This window comes from Ranitomeya variabilis, chromosome 8, assembly GCF_051348905.1.
Source record: "Ranitomeya variabilis isolate aRanVar5 chromosome 8, aRanVar5.hap1, whole genome shotgun sequence".
Taxonomy (NCBI): domain Eukaryota; kingdom Metazoa; phylum Chordata; class Amphibia; order Anura; family Dendrobatidae; genus Ranitomeya; species Ranitomeya variabilis.
In genome coordinates this window covers 163,308,705-163,328,010 of record NC_135239.1, presented here as the reverse complement: position 1 = coordinate 163,328,010, position 19,306 = coordinate 163,308,705, and the positions used below count along the sequence as shown (strand labels likewise).

The 19,306-nt window shown below is 45.4% G+C and overlaps 1 long non-coding RNA gene across 1 annotated transcript in view; it reads right to left on the bottom strand.

The window, feature by feature from the left end:
* Positions 1–16,935, bottom strand: part of LOC143787600 (uncharacterized) — a 49,343-nt gene extending 32,408 nt beyond the window's left edge. The window contains exon 1 of the long non-coding RNA XR_013218410.1: positions 16,669–16,935. This is a non-coding gene — a long non-coding RNA (uncharacterized LOC143787600). The remainder of the gene's footprint in view (positions 1–16,668) is intronic.
* Between the last annotated feature and the right edge of the window lie 2,371 nt (positions 16,936–19,306).

Sequence of the window (19,306 nt, the reverse complement as noted above, 5' to 3'; positions counted from 1 at the left end):
TCTGCAACCTGCAGAAGGACTACAATATTGGTGGGATTAAACCATCTATTATTGAGCACTGGTAACCTTTAGCACTTGCACTTTAGTTTGTTTGTTTTGAGTTATCCAGTTTTAATTCACACATTAAGAGTTACATTTTAGTTTATTTTGTCACTCCTGACTAGCAAGCACACAGTCTGACACTGATTTTAGAAAAAAAAATTCTGTATAAAAAAAAAAAAAAAAGCTGCTGCCTTGCTGCTTTTTCCTACTGCATTAGGAATGAAGGACAAAAAACAGGAATAATTGTTATACAAATGCAGCAGGACTAGCAGTCTGTAACTGCTGTTGACACCTCTGCCATCTTTCTCTCCCCATTACCAATTGAGTCAAATATATTGATTTGATTCATACTGCTCATTTGTTTATTCACTTTTAATGTTATTAAATGATAAAAATAAACTAGTCATGTTTCTTTTTTTTTTTTTTTTAAAGCTTTCTTATTTTGCAGCATTTTTTCCTTGCACAGTACATTACAAATGTTTTATGGTTGTGTGTGTCCAAAATTCAACCCCTTTGCAATGTAGCAGAGCTGTGTATGACATGTTAAGAATATCGGTAGTGTGAATAGTCTCTATGGACTTGCAATAGGCAGCTTGTCAATTTATTCTGCGAGTGATGTAAATTGACATGCCCTGGATGACTCTAAAGCCAGGGCCGCATGTAACCACATTAGTATGATAGGGAGGTGGAACGCCCACCAGGGCCTAGGGGTACTTGGTACCGGGTCCGGTACTTAAAAGGATGTGCCACAGTGGTGGTGACCCGGTCTGTGGCCCTAGGCGCCCATGTAAAAGGGAAGGTCTTTAAAAGGGTTTGAATAAAGTTTGTTCGTGATGCCACCAGTGGTATTCGGTCAGGGATGACCAACGCTGCTTAAATGGGTCCTCTAGGGTGATGTTGTGGCAGCAAGGATGGTATGGCTTCCCACAGGTGAAGCTGGGTCCCTAGGGCTCCCGGGGTGTAGATGGAGATGGTGGGTAGTGTAGAAAGAAACGGAGGACTTAGGTTTGCAGTCTCTTTACCTTGTGTACTGAAGACTTCAGGCAGCCACAGTCCAGGGCACCAGGTCACAGGTACAGGCAGGATCCAGCAGGCTTGGAAGCAAGTTCAGAGTCCCCCTTACCAGGTGGAGTTAAAAGACTTCCAACTAGCACTGTGGTGTAGTCCCTTGCTGCCTTAGGCCTCACACAAGGTCCTCACGTGTTCTCTCTGTCCTCCTTGAAGGTAGGACACTAACCCGTATGACAGGTGGCTCGAGCCTTTTTACAGGATCTCTATCACGACCCGGGCTCCATGTGCCACTGTGTCTCCAGGTGTCAGGGCGGACCGGTGACGTGTAGTCCAGCTGTCCTGCCGGTTTCTGCTGTGAGCCCTGGAGTCCCTCACAACCTCGGTCTTCCGGCTACCGGTGTCTGCACTCTGCAGGGAGGTAGCTCAGTTGCAGCTATTCTCCCCAGTTCTCACTCTCCTGCGCTTCACTTCTCCTACACGCTCTCTACAATCCATTTGTCTTTCTCTTTATCTAGGAGCTGCAGCACTTCTCGTGGCTGCACGGCCCCTCAACTTCCTTCTCCTCTGTCTCTCCAACAGGAACTCTGTCTCAGTCTGACTGAAGTTAACTCACTTTCCCCACAGACCAGAATATATGTAGAGGAGCCATCCACAAGCTGGATCAGAGCTCCCCCTTCTGGCGTGGAGTGTGAACATGTTGTATGCTTGTGTTTACCTGATAAAGAAGATCTTTCCTCGCTTCCAAGCGTGATATCAGTCTGCTCGTGAGGAAAGCAATACCACTGTGACAACCAGGAACCTGGGGTGTCACAGAGGCAACACACTGAATGGCACGTGACTCGCTGAAGGGTAAAACAAATCTGCAATATCATCATTTTGTAAGTTATTATTCTAATCACTAGGTGGATAATTATATATACACCCCCTCGGACTGTAAATGAAGACTTGCTAGTCCACTCTGTATTTTTCAATACCAGGCAGTATGTGCTCTGTGTGTGTGAATTGCTGATAAAGGTCTTTGATTAGCATTGATACCAATTTGTTTTTTATCTTACAAGTGTTTGATTTATTTTCTAGCTGAACCCAATGAAATGCTCTATGGTTGGGTTGTAAAATTGCCATATTCCGGTCTATACATGTCTAGTGCTTCCCATGTAATCATTTGGATGGTAGATAAATCTACAGCTTAGACGTCTTTTGCTACGTCGCTGTTTAAATTGCATTATTCCAAATGTCGCTATTTATCCTTACAACACAAATCTGTCATGATCTCCATGGCCAGAGAACTAGCATAAGCCTCTATAGGAACAAGCTCTTGGAAGATGTAACTGTACTGACCATGAACTAAACCTACCGCATCATCTAGAAGTAGCCAGGTAGCATGTCCTACTTTTTATCCCTATATGCCCAGCGCCGGCCGGAGAACTAAATAATGCTAGCAGAGGGAAATATAAGACCTGACTCACCTCTAGAGAAATGCCCAAAAGGAGACAGAAGCCCCCCACATATATTGGCGGTGATATGAGATGAAACAACAAACGCAGCAGGAAAATAGTTTTAGCAAATTTGAGGTCCGCTTTCTAGATAGCAGAAGACAGAAAGCATACTTTCATGGTCAGTAGAAAACCCTAACAAAACACATCCAGAAATTACTTTAGGACTCTGGCATTAACTCATAATACCAGAGTGGCAATTCCTGATCAACAAGAGCTTTCCAGACACAGTAACGAAACTGCAGCTGTGAACTGGAACCAAAATACAAAAACAAAACATGGACGAATGTCCAACTTATCTAGTAGATGTCTGGGAGCAGGAACAAGCACAGAGAGGCTTCTGATAACATTGTTGACCGGCAAGCATCTAACAGAGAAGCCAGGTTATATAGCGACACCCAGATCTAATCAGAACAGGTGAACAGGGAAGATGATGTCACAAGTTCAATTCCACCAGTAGCCACCGGGGGAGCCCAGAATCCAAATTCACAACAGTACCCCCCCCTCAAGGAGGGGGCACCGAACCCTCACCAGAACCACCAGGGCGATCAGGATGGGCCCTATGAAAAGCACGAACCAGATCAGAGGCATGAACATCAGATGCAGTGACCCAAGAATTATCCTCCTGGCCGTATCCCTTCCACTTGACCAGATACTGGAGTCTCCGTCTGGAAACACGGGAGTCCAGGATTTTTTCCACAACGTACTCCAACTCACCCTCAACCAACACCGGAGCAGGAGGCTCAACGGAAGGCACAACCGGTGCCTCATACCTGCGCAATAACGACCGATGAAAAACGTTATGAATAGAAAAGGATGCAGGGAGGTCCAAACGGAAGGAAACAGGGTTAAGAATCTCCAATATTTTATACGGACCGATGAACCGAGGCTTAAACTTAGGAGATGAGACCCTCATAGGGACAAAACGAGAAGACAACCACACCAAATCTCCAACACAAAGCCGAGGACCAACACGACGGTGACGGTTGGCAAAAAGCTGAGTCTTCTCCTGGGACAACTTTAAATTGTCCATCACCTGCCCCCAGATATGATGCAATCTCTCCACCACCGCATCCACTCCAGGACAATCCGAGGATTCCATCTGACCGGAGGAAAATCGAGGGTGGAACCCCGAATTACAGAAAAACGGGGACACCAAAGTGGCAGAGCTGGCCCGATTATTGAGGGCGAACTCCGCCAATGGCAAAAAAGCAACCCAATCATCCTGGTCAGCAGACACAAAACACCTCAGATATGTCTCCAGGGTCTGATTAGTCCGCTCGGTCTGGCCATTAGTCTGAGGGTGAAAAGCAGACGAAAAAGACAAATCTATGCCCATCCTAGCACAGAATGCCCGCCAAAATCTAGACACAAATTGGGTTCCTCTGTCAGAAACGATATTCTCAGGAATACCATGCAAACGAACAACATTTTGAAAAAACAGGGGCACCAACTCGGAAGAAGAAGGCAATTTGGGCAGGGGAACCAAATGGACCATCTTAGAAAAACGGTCACACACCACCCAGATGACAGACATCTTCTGAGAAACAGGCAGATCTGAAATAAAATCCATCGAGATGTGTGTCCAAGGCCTCTTAGGAATAGGCAAGGGCAACAATAATCCACTAGCCCGAGAACAACAAGGCTTGGCCCGAGCACAAACGTCACAAGACTGCACAAAGCCTCGCACATCTCGTGACAGGGAAGGCCACCAGAAGGATCTTGCCACCAAATCCCTGGTACCAAAAATTCCAGGATGACCTGCCAATGCAGAAGAATGTACCTCAGAGATGACTCTACTGGTCCAATCATCAGGAACAAACAACCTATCAGGCGGACAACGATCCGGTCTATCCGCCTGAAACTCCTGCAAGGCCCGCCGCAGGTCTGGAGAAACGGCTGACAAGATAACTCCCTCCTTAAGAATACCTGTGGGGTCAGAGTTGCCGGGTGAATCAGGCTCAAAACTCCTAGAAAGGGCATCCGCCTTAACATTCTTAGAACCCGGTAGGTACGATACCACAAAATTAAACCGAGAGAAAAATAATGACCAGCGCGCCTGTCTAGGATTCAGGCGCCTGGCGGTCTCAAGATAGATCAAATTTTTGTGGTCAGTCAATACCACCACCTGATGTCTGGCCCCCTCGAGCCAATGGCGCCACTCCTCAAACGCCCACTTCATGGCCAAAAGCTCCCGATTCCCAACATCATAATTCCGCTCAGCGGGCGAAAATTTACGGGAAAAGAAGGCACAAGGCCTCATCACGGCGCAGTCAGAACTTTTCTGCGACAACACTGCCCCAGCCCCGATCTCAGAAGCGTCGACCTCAACCTGAAAAGGAAGAGTCACATCAGGCTGACGCAACACAGGGGCAGAAGAAAAACGGCGCTTAAGCTCCTGAAAGGCCTCCACAGCATCAGGGGACCAATTAGCAACATCAGCACCCTGTCTAGTCAAATCGGTCAATGGCTTAACGACATCCGAAAAACCAGAAATAAATCGACGATAAAAGTTGGCAAAGCCCAAAAATTTCTGAAGACTTTTAAGAGAAGAGGGCTGCGTCCAATCACAAATAGCTTGAACCTTGACAGGATCCATCTCAATGGAAGAGGGAGAAAAAATATATCCCAAAAAGGAAATTCTCTGAACCCCAAAAACGCACTTAGAACCCTTGACACACAGAGAATTAGACCGCAAAACCTGAAAAACCCTCTTAACTTGCCGGACATGAGAGTCCCAATCATCCGAAAAAATCAGAATATCATCCAGATACACTATCATAAATTTATCCAAAAAATCGCGGAAAATATCATGCATAAAGGACTGGAAGACTGAAGGGGCATTAGAAAGACCAAAAGGCATCACCAAATACTCAAAGTGGCCCTCGGGCGTATTAAATGCGGTTTTCCACTCATCCCCCTGCCTGATCCGCACCAAATTATACGCCCCACGGAGATCAATCTTAGAGAACCACTTGGCCCCCTTTATGCGAGCAAACAAATCAGTCAGCAACGGCAATGGGTATTGATATTTAACCGTGATTTTATTCAAAAGCCGATAATCAATACATGGTCTCAAAGAGCCGTCTTTTTTTGACACAAAGAAAAAACCGGCTCCTAAGGGAGATGACGATGGACGAATATGTCCCTTTTCCAAGGACTCCTTTATATATTCTCGCATAGCAGTATGTTCAGGCACAGACAGATTAAATAAACGACCCTTTGGGTATTTACTACCCGGAATTAAATCTATAGCACAATCGCACTCACGGTGCGGAGGTAGCGAACCCAGCTTGGGTTCTTCAAAGACGTCACGATAATCAGACAGGAACTCAGGGATTTCAGAGGGAATAGATGATGAAATGGACACCAAAGGTACGTCCCCATGAGTCCCCTTACATCCCCAGCTCAACACAGACATAGCTCTCCAGTCAAGGACTGGGTTGTGAGACTGCAGCCATGGCAATCCTAGCACCAAATCATCATGTAGATTATACAGCACCAGAAAACTAATAGTCTCCTGGTGATCCGGATTAATACACATAGTCACTTGTGTCCAGTATTGTGGTTTATTATTAGCCAATGGGGTGGAGTCAATCCCCTTCAGAGGAATAAGAGTCTCCAAAGGCTCTAAATCATACCCACAACGATTGGCAAAGGACCAATCCATAAGACTCAAAGCGGCGCCAGAGTCGATATAGGCGTCCGTAGTAATAGATGACAAAGAGCAAATCAGGGTCACAGACAAAATAAATTTAGACTGTAAAGTGCCAATGGGAACGGATTTATCAAGCTTTTTAGTACGCTTAGAGCATGCTGATATAACATGAGTAGAATCCCCACAATAGAAACACAACCCATTTTTCCGTCTAAAATTCTGCCGCTCGCTTCTGGACAGAATTCTATCACACTGCATGTTTTCTGGCGTCTTCTCAGTGGACACCGCCAGATGGTGCACTGGTTTGCGCTCCCGCAGACGCCTATCGATCTGAATGGCCATTGTCATGGACTCATTCAGACTTGCAGGCACAGGGAACCCCACCATAACATCCTTAATGGCATCAGAAAGACCCTCTCTGAAAGTAGCCGCCAAGGCACACTCATTCCACTGAGTAAGCACAGACCATTTACGGAATCTTTGGCAGTAAATTTCAGCTTCATCTTGCCCCTGCGATAGGGACATCAAAGTTTTTTCTGCCTGAAGTTCCAAATGAGGTTCCTCATAAAGCAAGCCCAAGGCCAGAAAAAACGCATCCACATTGCGCAACGCAGGATCCCCTGGTGCCAATGCAAAAGCCCAATCTTGAGGGTCGCCGCGGAGCAAGGAAATCACAATCCCAACCTGCTGTGCAGGGTCTCCAGCAGAACGAGATTTCAGGGACAAAAATAACTTACAATTATTTCTAAAATTCTGAAAGCTAGATCTATTCCCTGAGAAGAATTCCGGCAAAGGAATTCTCGGCTCTGATACCGGAGCATGAACAACAAAATCTTGCAAACTTTGTACTTTCGTGGCGAGATTATTCAAACCTGCAGTTACACTCTGTAGATCCATTATAGACAGGTGAACATAGAGCCATTCAAAGATTAGAAGGAGAGAGAAAAAAAAGAAAGACTGCAGCATAGACAGACTGGCAAGTGATCCAATTAAGAGCACACTAACTACTAGAGAAAAAAAAAAAAAAAAAAAAAATTTTCAGCAGACTTCTTATTTCTCTCCTTTCTCAGCCAAGGATTTTAACCCTTTAGTAGGCCGGTCAAACTGTCATGATCTCCATGGCCAGAGAACTAGCATAAGCCTCTATAGGAACAAGCTCTTGGAAGATGTAACTGTACTGACCATGAACTAAACCTACCGCATCATCTAGAAGTAGCCAGGTAGCATGTCCTACTTTTTATCCCTATATGCCCAGCGCCGGCCGGAGAACTAAATAATGCTAGCAGAGGGAAATATAAGACCTGACTCACCTCTAGAGAAATGCCCAAAAGGAGACAGAAGCCCCCCACATATATTGGCGGTGATATGAGATGAAACAACAAACGCAGCAGGAAAATAGTTTTAGCAAATTTGAGGTCCGCTTTCTAGATAGCAGAAGACAGAAAGCATACTTTCATGGTCAGTAGAAAACCCTAACAAAACACATCCAGAAATTACTTTAGGACTCTGGCATTAACTCATAATACCAGAGTGGCAATTCCTGATCAACAAGAGCTTTCCAGACACAGTAACGAAACTGCAGCTGTGAACTGGAACCAAAATACAAAAACAAAACATGGACGAATGTCCAACTTATCTAGTAGATGTCTGGGAGCAGGAACAAGCACAGAGAGGCTTCTGATAACATTGTTGACCGGCAAGCATCTAACAGAGAAGCCAGGTTATATAGCGACACCCAGATCTAATCAGAACAGGTGAACAGGGAAGATGATGTCACAAGTTCAATTCCACCAGTAGCCACCGGGGGAGCCCAGAATCCAAATTCACAACACAAATCTTTGTATTGAAAGGCAACCTGTCACCATGAAAATGCTATGAAATCTATTGGCATTGTTATAGTGAAGGGGCATGTGAGCAGTTGATGTATACTGGCGTTTGTGAGAGATTCAGTATAACGTGTACCATTTATATCCTTGCTTATTCTTGGCTTAGTGGTCCAGTGGCCGGTCTGATCACTGATGGGCGGCCTTCACTGTCTAATCACACAAGACATACTGGCAATGAATGAGTTACTCCACCCACTGGATCACTGTGTATTTTCTTTTCTGTGTTTATCACACTAGTTTCATAACTTCAAAGTGTTTTTTACCATCTTGTCGCACACAAAAAATTATTTTTAGTAAATAAACTCAAATTTTTTTTTTACACAAAGTCTCCATTCTTAATATTTAAATAAAATAGAAACTACTCTTGCATATCCACTTGGCCACTGGAAAATAGAGCGGGTCCCCTGACTGTGACCACACTGGCTGCTGGGCCTCATTTGTGATTTTTCAGTAAAATGCGTGAGAAAGACGGGCGTTATTGCCCATTCAGACGATGATGATTTTTCTCATACATAAACAGACTGACCAATTTGTTTTCAGTGTCAGTTTTACCATCAGTTTCATCAGTCTTTTCTCATATGCAAAAGAAAAAAAAATAGGTTTCTCAGACTTTTATTATCAAATGGACAGCACATGTGATATGTGAGTTGTGTCTGTTTGTTTTTTTCTTTAACAGACCCAAATACTTGGCAAGTTTGGTCTGTGACACAGATCAAAAATCAGACATCAACCAAACAATGTATTCAGAGAAAAATGTATAATATAATCACTTGATTAATAAATATTAACCCCTTAATGACAGCCAATACGTCTTTTAACTGACCTGAGATATTAGAGAATAGCCTCCCCATACAGGTAAAAATCCAGCAGCTGTCGGCTGTCCACTATAGCTGACAACTTGCTGTATCAGCCACGATCAGTTTTTGCACCATCCAAATCTGTTTAACCCCTTAGATGCTGCTGTCAATAGTGACTACATCATTATAAATGGTTAACAGAGTGTGGGGGCTTCCTCTTTATCCAAATTGGTGCCATCAGATCATGATTGTGTGGTCCTGATGTTTGTGATGGCAATTCATGACCAAATAGCGGCCTTAGAGTCTGACGGCTATAGTAATCTGTTCAGAAGTTAGAGAAATTTAGGTGGTAAAAATACACATTTTCATTTCTGTCATACCACTTTGCATTAATTCCTGTAAAGCACCAGAAGGGTTAATAAACTACATGACTGCAGTTTTCAATATGTCAGGGGGTGCTGTTTTTAAAATGGTATCACGTTTGGGGGTTTCCCAATATATGGGACCCCTAAAGTCACTTCAAACATGGATATGTCCCTAAAAAAATTAATTTAGTAAATTTCCTTGAAAAAAAGAAAAATTGCTGCTACATTTTTAAACCTCCTAAAATGCTAACAAAATAAAAGAACATTTTACAAATGGTGCTGATGTAAAGCCGACATGTGGGAAATGTTATTTATTAATGGTTTGCTGTGGTATGAATATCCGGATTAAAGGGATAATCATTCAAATTTCGAAAATTGCTAATTTTTTAACATTTTTCTCAAATTTTTGATATTTTTTATAAATAAACGCAAAACATATTGACCTAAATTTACCATTATCATAAAGTATAATGTGTCATGAAAAAACAGTCTCAAAATCACTGGGAGTTGTTGAAGCGTTGCAGAGTTATTACCACATAAAGTGACACTGGTCAGATTTAAAAAATTTGGCTCCGTCACTAAGGGGTTAAAAAAAACTTGATTACACAACGAGAGGATAAAAAAAACGAAATATAAAGCAATACGTGTATGATGGGGGCAGTAGAAAAATAATGGTGTGCACTCAGTCAAGAGGGAGGCACAGGTGCAGGCTGAACCTGGATCAAGTCCAGTTAAACAATAAATTTGTAGAATAAAAGCCACACTCATAAAATGGATTTTAAATGCAAAAGTTGATTAATTTTATTCACCACATTGGGAAAAAACAAGGATTGATGAGGTAACGTTTCGGCCCCGTAATAGGCCTTTGTCAAACCTCGCTGAAAAAAACAGTAAAGACATAGTACATTATCATCACAATGCTGAACAGATGAAATGAGATCTGATGATAGCGCAAAAAAGCAAAACTGTGCGTGAAATATAATACAATGACATACATACATATTATATATATTCACTATATACAACAAGATGCCCAACAAGGGTTGATGAAAAACATTGCAGGATGCAGACATAGGAACAGCATGGCGTGAGGGCAGACGGGCGGCAATATACAGTCTGCAGTGTGCAACAAGAGCAACCTATATTTCATTTATGCAGAGGGGCAAATGTAAAACAAAAAAACTGACCTTGTTGTAGGAAAATGGGGGAAAAAAACGCAGTAAAGGAAACCGCAGTAGAAGAAAGTTATAAAAAATAAAAGAAAAAAATGAAGAGAATGAAAAAATATTAAAAAAGGGGGGGTTTCTGGGTACTTACCCCAGTTGGGTGTAAATAGTGAAGGTCAGCTAGCCTGAAGGCATTGGAAAAAGGTTAGAACACATAGAACCAACAGGTCAGCCTGTAATACATTAAACCGCCAATAAATTAATCAATAGGATATATGGCATAATCATGGGATATACAAACATTCTAAAAACCAGACTGTGTTAATACAATAAAGCAGGAAGCCAAGGACCCACGGGCCACTCTTAGAAAATTAGGTCAAGTTCCCGGTTGAGGCCTTTAGGTGTAAGGGTTTGCAAAGTGTAAATCCAATGGGATTCCCGTTCTCGCAATAGTTTAGTCTATCGACCTGCTCGAGTACCTGGAAACGAAGTTGGGAGACAGAATGATTGGCAGATGCAAAATGATGTGGAAGGGGAAGCCACGTTTTCTTGCACCGTATGGTGGATTTATGAGAGGAAATCCTATCACGGATGTGTTGTGTCGTCTTGCCAATGTAAAGCAGGCCACAGGGGCATTTTATCGCGTACACAACATTGTTGGAATCACACGTGAAGAATCCCTTGATCTTATACTGTTTGCCAGAGTGGGGATGGATAATAAAGCTGGAATTAATGACATTTGAACAACATGCGCAACCTAGGCAGGGAAACGTGCCACCCCTTTCAGTACCAAGGAAAGTTTGTTTAGGTATCCTTGTTTTTTCCCACTGTGGTGAATAAAATTAATCAATTTTTGCATTTAACATCCATTTTATGAGTGCGGCTGTTATTTTATAAATTTATGATGGGGCAGGACATGCCAGTGAGGACGGACTGGGCTGCAGGCCTTTAAGGGAGGACAGCATGACAGGGTTGAGTGGGCCTATAGGGAGTGAACAGAAAGGAGGGGGTAATAGTGTAAAGTGATGAGGCAATTTTTATTTGAATCGGGGCTCACGGATTGGCTAGGAGGTGAAGTAGGCGGGAAAAAGGGGGCGACGGGGGGGACGATTATAAAAGGGCACACCCATCTTAGAAGAGCAACCATTTTGGTGCCCCTCTTAGCAATATAACAAGCTCTGTGGGTTACTTACAATGGAGGTTGAGGCGATTTTACAGTACCTACGTGATGCGGCTAGAACCAGGGGTGCAGGCTGGCTGCAGGCGTCCTTACAAGGCCTGCTTCCTGAGGGGGGATCTGGGTCATCTCATTCCCTGACTGAGGGCCGCCGGCCTCGGATGTCTCGGCCTCCGGAGCGCCTGAGCCCCGAGGTCACCCCCCGGGCCCGGCGCCGTATGAGGAGCCCCTCAGGGGACCCTCTGGCTTCAGCAGCAGACCGCAACCATAGCAGACGCTGCCAGAGAGCCGGGAGGAATCCCACGAATCGGCGGGGCCTGCAGCGGGGGGAGGTGTCGGCCTCCCCTTCATCGGAAGTGGCTACTGCGACCCAGGAACCGGGCAGAGGAGCGGCGGGTGCCCAGCCGGGAACGGGCCCGGCTCAGCAGTGAAGGTCGGCACAGTAGAGCGGGCGGGGGCCTGCGCGACGGGCGCCTCCACTGTCAGCACGGCGAGGGAGGTCCGCCCACTTACCGGAGACGTCCAGGGAGCAGGAGCCAGGTACGGGAGTGGCGGGGAGCCCATCCATCAGGGCCGCTGCTCGGCACGGTGTGGGAAGCACACAGGCGGCAGCAGCACAGGCCCCAGAGCGCAATCAGTGATGGGCGCCGGCTTAGCTCCGCCCATTCCCTGGCTGCTGCTGCAGATATGTCTTACCCATCATCAGGCTCTGCAGCTCCTCCGGACCCCTGGGGATCCAGCCAAGGGGGGCACATGCGGGGGCGATTTGGGCTGCGGAGGTGACAGGTGGGATAGATCACAGGGGGGGGCGACTTGACGATCGGGGGCAGGTCAGCTGAGCAGGGTCGTCCCGCTGCGCGCCTTGAACCGCCGTGGGGCCCCACCATGGAACGGGACCACTCCGTGGGTCCTACCAGCGCAACGTCATCACAGGACTGGCCCATGGAGGCTCGTGGAACCGTGAGCCCGCACCGCAAAGGAGGACCACGAACGGACGGATTGCATCTGGATGCAGGATCGGCGGCTGCTGGGATCACAGCACCCAGGCAGCTAGGTAAGAGTGCTGTTTTTTCTTCTTTATTGCCATCACTAGCTCCTAATGTTGATTCGGGTAGAGGGGAGGTTTCTGTAGGGGGGGTTAGTTTTGGTGCGGGTATTTTAATGCAAGGGTTAAAAGATTTGTTCCAGCTTTGGGAAACGAGGGGTAGACAGATTGAACCGTCACCGCTATCGGCTTGGCTGGGTAATGCTCGGGATAGGGGGGTTCTGGAGGTGGATGGGGTCAGGGACTCTTTTAGGTCAGGATCTAGTACTTCACAGGGGGCTCCAATGGTTACTGGGGTAGCATCGGTGGGAGGCAGCGAGGTGTCGCAGCAGGTAATCGCGGCACCGGCGGAGAGCGGGGACAAGGATAGGGACGATTCGGCACGGGTAGATGATTCGGCTAAAGGGGAAGTGTACGTGTGTTTTGAAGGTCCGTTAGGGGCACATCTGAAACCTGAGGTAAAAGAAAAAATATGGAAAGGGGAGTATGTAGAAATATTTTCACTGCTCCCGTTAGAGCGTTTCAATTTCGATAAAGCCCGGAGGGACGATTCCAAAAAAGAGGATGAGGAGAGGAGAAGGTTCAGGTTGATCCCACGTACTTTCTCTACCTGGCTACAGGCTTTTGCAATTTTTGCCAGTGTAATAGGGGAAAAATCACCGGAGACCTGTGCCCCCTTGTTCTGTTACTTAGACATCATTGGGGAGGCTTACAAGGTTTATGGGGGTCGGGGGGGATTAGATATGACGAACAATTTCGTCAACGTAAAGCAGTACGTCCGAATATCCGTTGGGATCACAAGGATATTTCCTTATGGATGAGGGTGCCAGTCAGGTCAAGTCAAGGATCTCAGTCATTTCTTGGGGGCACCGGAGGTTCAGGACAGTCGGGGCACTCGGTGGTCATGCAGAAGGGACTGTGTTTTGCCTTTAACGAAGGGACTTGTAGGTTTGGGCAAAGTGTAATTTTAAGCATGAGTGTTCATCATGTGGAGGTACTCACGGGGCAGCGAGATGTTTTAGAGGAGGGAAGCAAAAAGGGTCAGACGGATTTGACAAAAGGAGTGACGCCAGTGCATCTAGCTGTGTTTGGTGTTCCCCATTGCAGTTGCATTATCTTTGTGGGGAACGGAGGTTCGTAACACGAAGATTTGTTTTGGTTGTGAATCCGAAGGGGTTGTGAGAGCCATAAATTCACTGTCATCTGCGGATCCGGTAGTGCTGAGAGTGTTACAACATGTGGTCTGGATAGGTTTACGGTGTAACTTATGGGTCACTGCTGAATTTCGGCCGGTTAACAACTTGCTTGGTTTTGATGCTCTTTCTTGTTCACAGTGGGACCGGGTTCCGGATATCGTGCCTCAAGTGGATCTCATGCGAGTGTCATGCCCAGAGGACTTATGGAATCTTCCGATGGAGCAGTAAGAGGGTTACTGTCTAGATCCCTGGCGCCAGGGACTTGGTCACATTACGTTAGGGCATGGGATACTTGGGTGGATTGGGGGTCGTCAATGGAGACAGAAGTACAGGATGACAAAAAATTGCTGTTGCTCCTGGGTCAGAAATGGGATTCAGGGTGGTCGGTCTCTAAAGTTAATCATTTCTTGTCTGGTTTGGCGTTTGGATTTAAGTTTAGGGGGTTACGCGATGTAACTAAATTGTTTATGGTCCTTCAGGTGATGAAGGGGTGGCAAAAAGGTTGGAAAATTTTGTATGGGCGACGCCCTGTGTCTTATGAAATTTTATTGAGTTTAGGTGAGCAATTGCTGGGGGTTTGTTCTAACCAATCGGAGGTTATCCTGTTTAAGCTGGCATTTGCTCTGGCGTTTTTTGGAGCATTTCGATTGGGCGAGTTGGTCAGCCCCTCCGGGCATCAAAAAGCAAAAAGGGGGGTTTGCTGGGCCCTGATGTGGTCATGCACGGGGATAGGTTGGTGATCTGGTTGCGTCGATCAAAAACGGATTTGGTTGGAAAAGGTTGTAAAATTGTTCTCTTTGAAGTTGCTGGTTCCCCATTATGCCCCGTATTATGTTTTAAGCAATTCTCAAGGGGTTTGGTTTGGGATGATGAGCCATTGTTGTTACACGGGGATGGTTCGTTTTTATCTCGGTACCAGTTTATTACGATATTTAAGCGCTGCTTGACGTGAGGGGGTATTTCGGCTGAGAATTTTTCTGGGCATTCGTTTAGAATAGGTGCAGCTACGGAGGCAGCCAGACGAGGTTTAGGGGAGGACGTAGTGCGAAGGATCGGCCGTTCGGAATCCGCGAGGTTCAGGTCTTATATTCGCCCGTCCTTGGTCTGAGGGGTGTTTTGAATTGGGAGATAATTTGATCGGGTTGTGCTTTGCGGTTATTATGTTTTTGGTATGTTGTCTTTTTCTTTTCAGGGAAGAGGCCTTTACTTACATGGATTATGGGCCACTCATTCGTCTTTTGGGCGGCATTGCGAGCAGACGTCCGCCCTGAAGGGAGGCAGCTTGGTGTGGAGAAGTCTGTGGCAATCATACGGTGGATTGGATAACGTGGAATGTACTGAAGCAGCTTCTGCCGGAATTTCACAAGTTTGGCCGTTTGGACCGGGCGCCGGATTTATTGGTGATCCATTTGGGGGGCAATGATCTCGGAAAACGCCCTTGCAGGGAGTTGATCAACGACATCAAGTTTGATGTCTTGAGGCTGTGGGCTATGTTTCCGCGTTTGTTGGTGATCTGGTCGGATATCGTTCCCAGGAAAGTTTGGTATGGGGCACGTTCGGTGCAGGGTTTAAACAGGGCCAGAATAAAGGTTAATAGGGCGGTTTCCCGTTTTATGGTTCGGAATGGGGCTCTTGTGATTCGCCACGTGGATTTAGAGTCGGGAACGGGCGAGTATTGGAGAAAGGATGGTGTCCACTTGAATGTCATTGGCTTGGATTTATGGTGTCTAGCAGTGCAAGAGGGTATCGAAAAAGGGCTGCTGGTGTGGCGGAACACAAATATCTGAGGCGTCAGGACATTTGTGTTGGTGCCGGGGGGAAAGAGGTCCTCGAAGTTGGTGGTGCTAAGAAATGGCGGCTTGGAAGGGGGGGGGGATTTTTAAGATCCTGGACTCCCCCTGGTGTGGTTTAGAAAATGGAAAGGAAATTGGTGGTTATACAGTCGAGATGACTGGGGCCTTGGGATTCTGGCGGATATTGGCCGGGCGAGTCTTTTAAGCGTCTCTGAGCTGGTGCCTAGCGGCTAGAGGCAAGGACACGACCTGGAGGCCAAATTATGGAGATTGGGTATGAGTTGGTTAATTCTTGGGGCTTTGAGGACCGCCTTCCCTGGGGTTTAATGTTAAGAAATTAAACTGTTATGTGGGAATGTTAATAAAAAGGCTGCTGTGGCCAATTTATCCAAACAAACATTTGATGAGTAGTCCTTGGGGTATGGGTTAAAAGAGTGCGGGGATGGGGTAGTTAGAAGAGTTTAAGGTTAACGGACAGTTTTAAGTGAAACTCAAGGGCATCACGAATACCCAATGTCAAGATGAATTGGTATATAGAAAATCAATATACAAAGTAAATTGTAAGATGAGACACCAATGACAGAAAATAGATTTACAAGGGCTGCTGTACACGCATGATTGCCAAATATATAATATAGTGCATCAATTAATAAGAAAAATGCATAATGCGATCATTTTCATGATGAAAGTACCAATATTGCCTTTATTTCGTAATGTTCATATGAGGAATGCATAATATATACAAATGTAAGGCTAAATATTAAGTAGATAAAACAAAAGCAGAAGAAATCAAGGCAGAAACGTCTATTCATAGATGGTAAATTATTTCTTATTTATGGTATTTCTTTTGTATATAGGTTTTCTTCTTCAAAACTCAGACACGTGTTTGCATTTTGAGGCAGACGACTGCAAAATTACCCAGACATGTGAACTGCGCCATAGACTATAATAGGTTGTCTATAGTTCAAAAATGTTGTGTCCCCACATAAGGCGAATAGAGGTGTATCTGACTGATAAGGGGCTGTGAGATTTATCCTACCTCCATACACAAGATGAGGAGCAGACAGAACCAGCGCAGACTCCGCGTCCGTAGGCCCAGATGTAGGACCACGGGTGGGTACAATTCAAGACTTGGTTTATTTACCCTGGATCCAGAAATAATATTTGACGTCGGTTGCTGCTGGTCAAAAATTGATTACACCACAAGCTGACCACAAGTAATACTGTAATTTCCCCCCGGGATCAATAAAGTATATCGTATCGTTTCGTAAGTGGTCCCTGTCTCACAGCAACTAGGGCTCTAAAATGGCTGCCTAGAACTAGTAACTCATCAACTGCCGCGTGAAGCCACGCCCACTTTGAACCAACTTAATTGGAATGAACAAGAGCTAGCGGTAAACAAACACTGACCAGCAGAGGGCAGCACTGCAAGATAATACATTTAGTGGGTAAAAAACAAATGCAGAAGTTATTTTGTAAGATATGTAACCCAAACAGCTGAATAATAATGATATCTGGGGGAACAGCATAAAAAACACTTTTGGAATTTGCATGTGTTAATTGGCGTCTAAATGAAGCTTTGTTAGAAGAACATCCTAAGCCAGACATAACTTCTTAGTTATCCATGGCAAACATTGGACACTACGATCCTGCACTTAGCGAAAAAAGAGACTGGACAGCACCTCCAAAAGATCATATATTGATCTAATGACGCTAGGCAAAAATACATATAGCTGATCATGAGGGTCTTAGTTTAACATTCTGATCAGACTGTATGAAGCCCACTGCCATGTGACGGCGAACCTCTCAGTGGGTCCTAACTTTTATTGGCTTAAAGGAGCAGTGTCGTATGCCACCACCGCAGCGACAATGCACTAGTATGGTGGGCGGCCTGGTGCCTCACAGTGCCCATAACTCCAGACCGCACCATCCCACAAGCACAAAACCACAGCAACAATGGCTGCTACACAGCTCCCACACGAAATGAAAGGAGCATTGACACTCACTTTCCTCAAGCTCTCGAATGAGGGCAAAAATAGGCAGGTCCTCCTTTTTTTGCATTCTCCTGCTAATTTAAACTTACCTGTGCCAAATGGGAGGAGTGCTAGTCCAAGAAAGGGGATAGAGCATGCAATACGCTGAAAAAGAGAATGGACAGCACCTTGAAAAAAACGAGGAACCTCATGTTCAGTAATATATCTTTTGCCTAGCGGCTAGAGATCAGCAAATATTTCAATGTTCTATTAGGATTACATTTGCCGAATTTGCAATATTTACCGATTAATTTGTCAAATATTCGCCGAACATAGCATTCACATCAATGAGAGGCAAAAACAAATGCATGTACAACACCTTAGAATGGCCTCAGGTGCTGTCAAAACACATCAAATGAGGGACAGACACCAGGAAAGTAGCCTAAATTCACCCACAGTACAAATTTTAGTATGGAACTGCAGCAATCAGCCAGGGATGAGGTATCGGCGTCTGGCACAGCATTTACAGCTTTCCAATGAACATCACAGTAAGACAAGGTGGGTGAGGGATCAGTGTAGGGCCCCTTTGCTGGTAGCCCTGACACCACATGCAACACCTCTACCTGCTTTCATACTGAGCCTCACTCAGTTGGCACAGATACGAAGGGCTGCTGATAAGTCTTTGGCTTTACCCAGAAAGAGATGAGATTGGAAGATGAAACTGTACATTTGTTCCACATAATCTCCACTGATGTCAAGACACTTCTTACATCGGTATTCCAAGTTCTGTAAACTTTGCAAAAAGAAGGATTTTGGTTGTGCCTCAAACCAGGCATCCGAAACAGCCATGACATCAGAAATGGTGTGAAATTTGCTACCCTTGAAATGTTTCTTCAGGTTTGGAAACAGATGATAGTTGGAGAGAGCTAGATCTGGTGAATAAGGTGGTCAACCAGCTGGAAGCCCAACTCTGCCAGTTTTGCCTTGGTTGCTTTTGCAGTGTGAGCAGAGGTGTTGTCTTGCAGGAACAAGATTCCTTTGAACAGCTTGCCACGCCTTTTGGCCTTCAGAGCTGCCTTCGATTGGTCCAAAAGTTCAATGTAATACCTTGCATTGATTGTTTGTGGAACCCTTGTGAAGGTAGTCCACTAGCAGAGCTCCCACCTTATCCCAGAACACAGATGCCATCACCTTAGTGGCTGATTTTTGCACCCTGAACTTCTTTGGATGAGGAGAACCACTGTGCCTCCACTCTTTTGACTGCTCCTTGGTTTCAGGGTCATACACATAAATCCAGGTCTCGTCCATAGTGACCAGGCGATCCAGGAAGTTTTTATCAGTCTGGAAATGCTGACAAATGGACCGGGAAGTTTTCACTCACTGGCTTTTCTGATCTGTTGTCAAACATTTGGGGACCCACTTTGCTTATAGCTTCTTCATGGCCAAATGTTCATGGATAATAACACAAACACGTTCACGGGAAATCCCTATGATGTCTGCTATTGCTTTAGATGAAATTCGCCAAGTCTCCAGTATGAGGTTGTGCACAGCATCGACGATCTCCGGAACAACCACTCTCGGTCGTCCAGGACGTTCCTCATCGTTGGTGCTGTAGTGGCCCATTTTAAATTTGGCAACCCAGTTCTTAACTGTAGAATATGAAGGGCATTGATCCCCCAATGTCTGCAACATATCACCATGAAT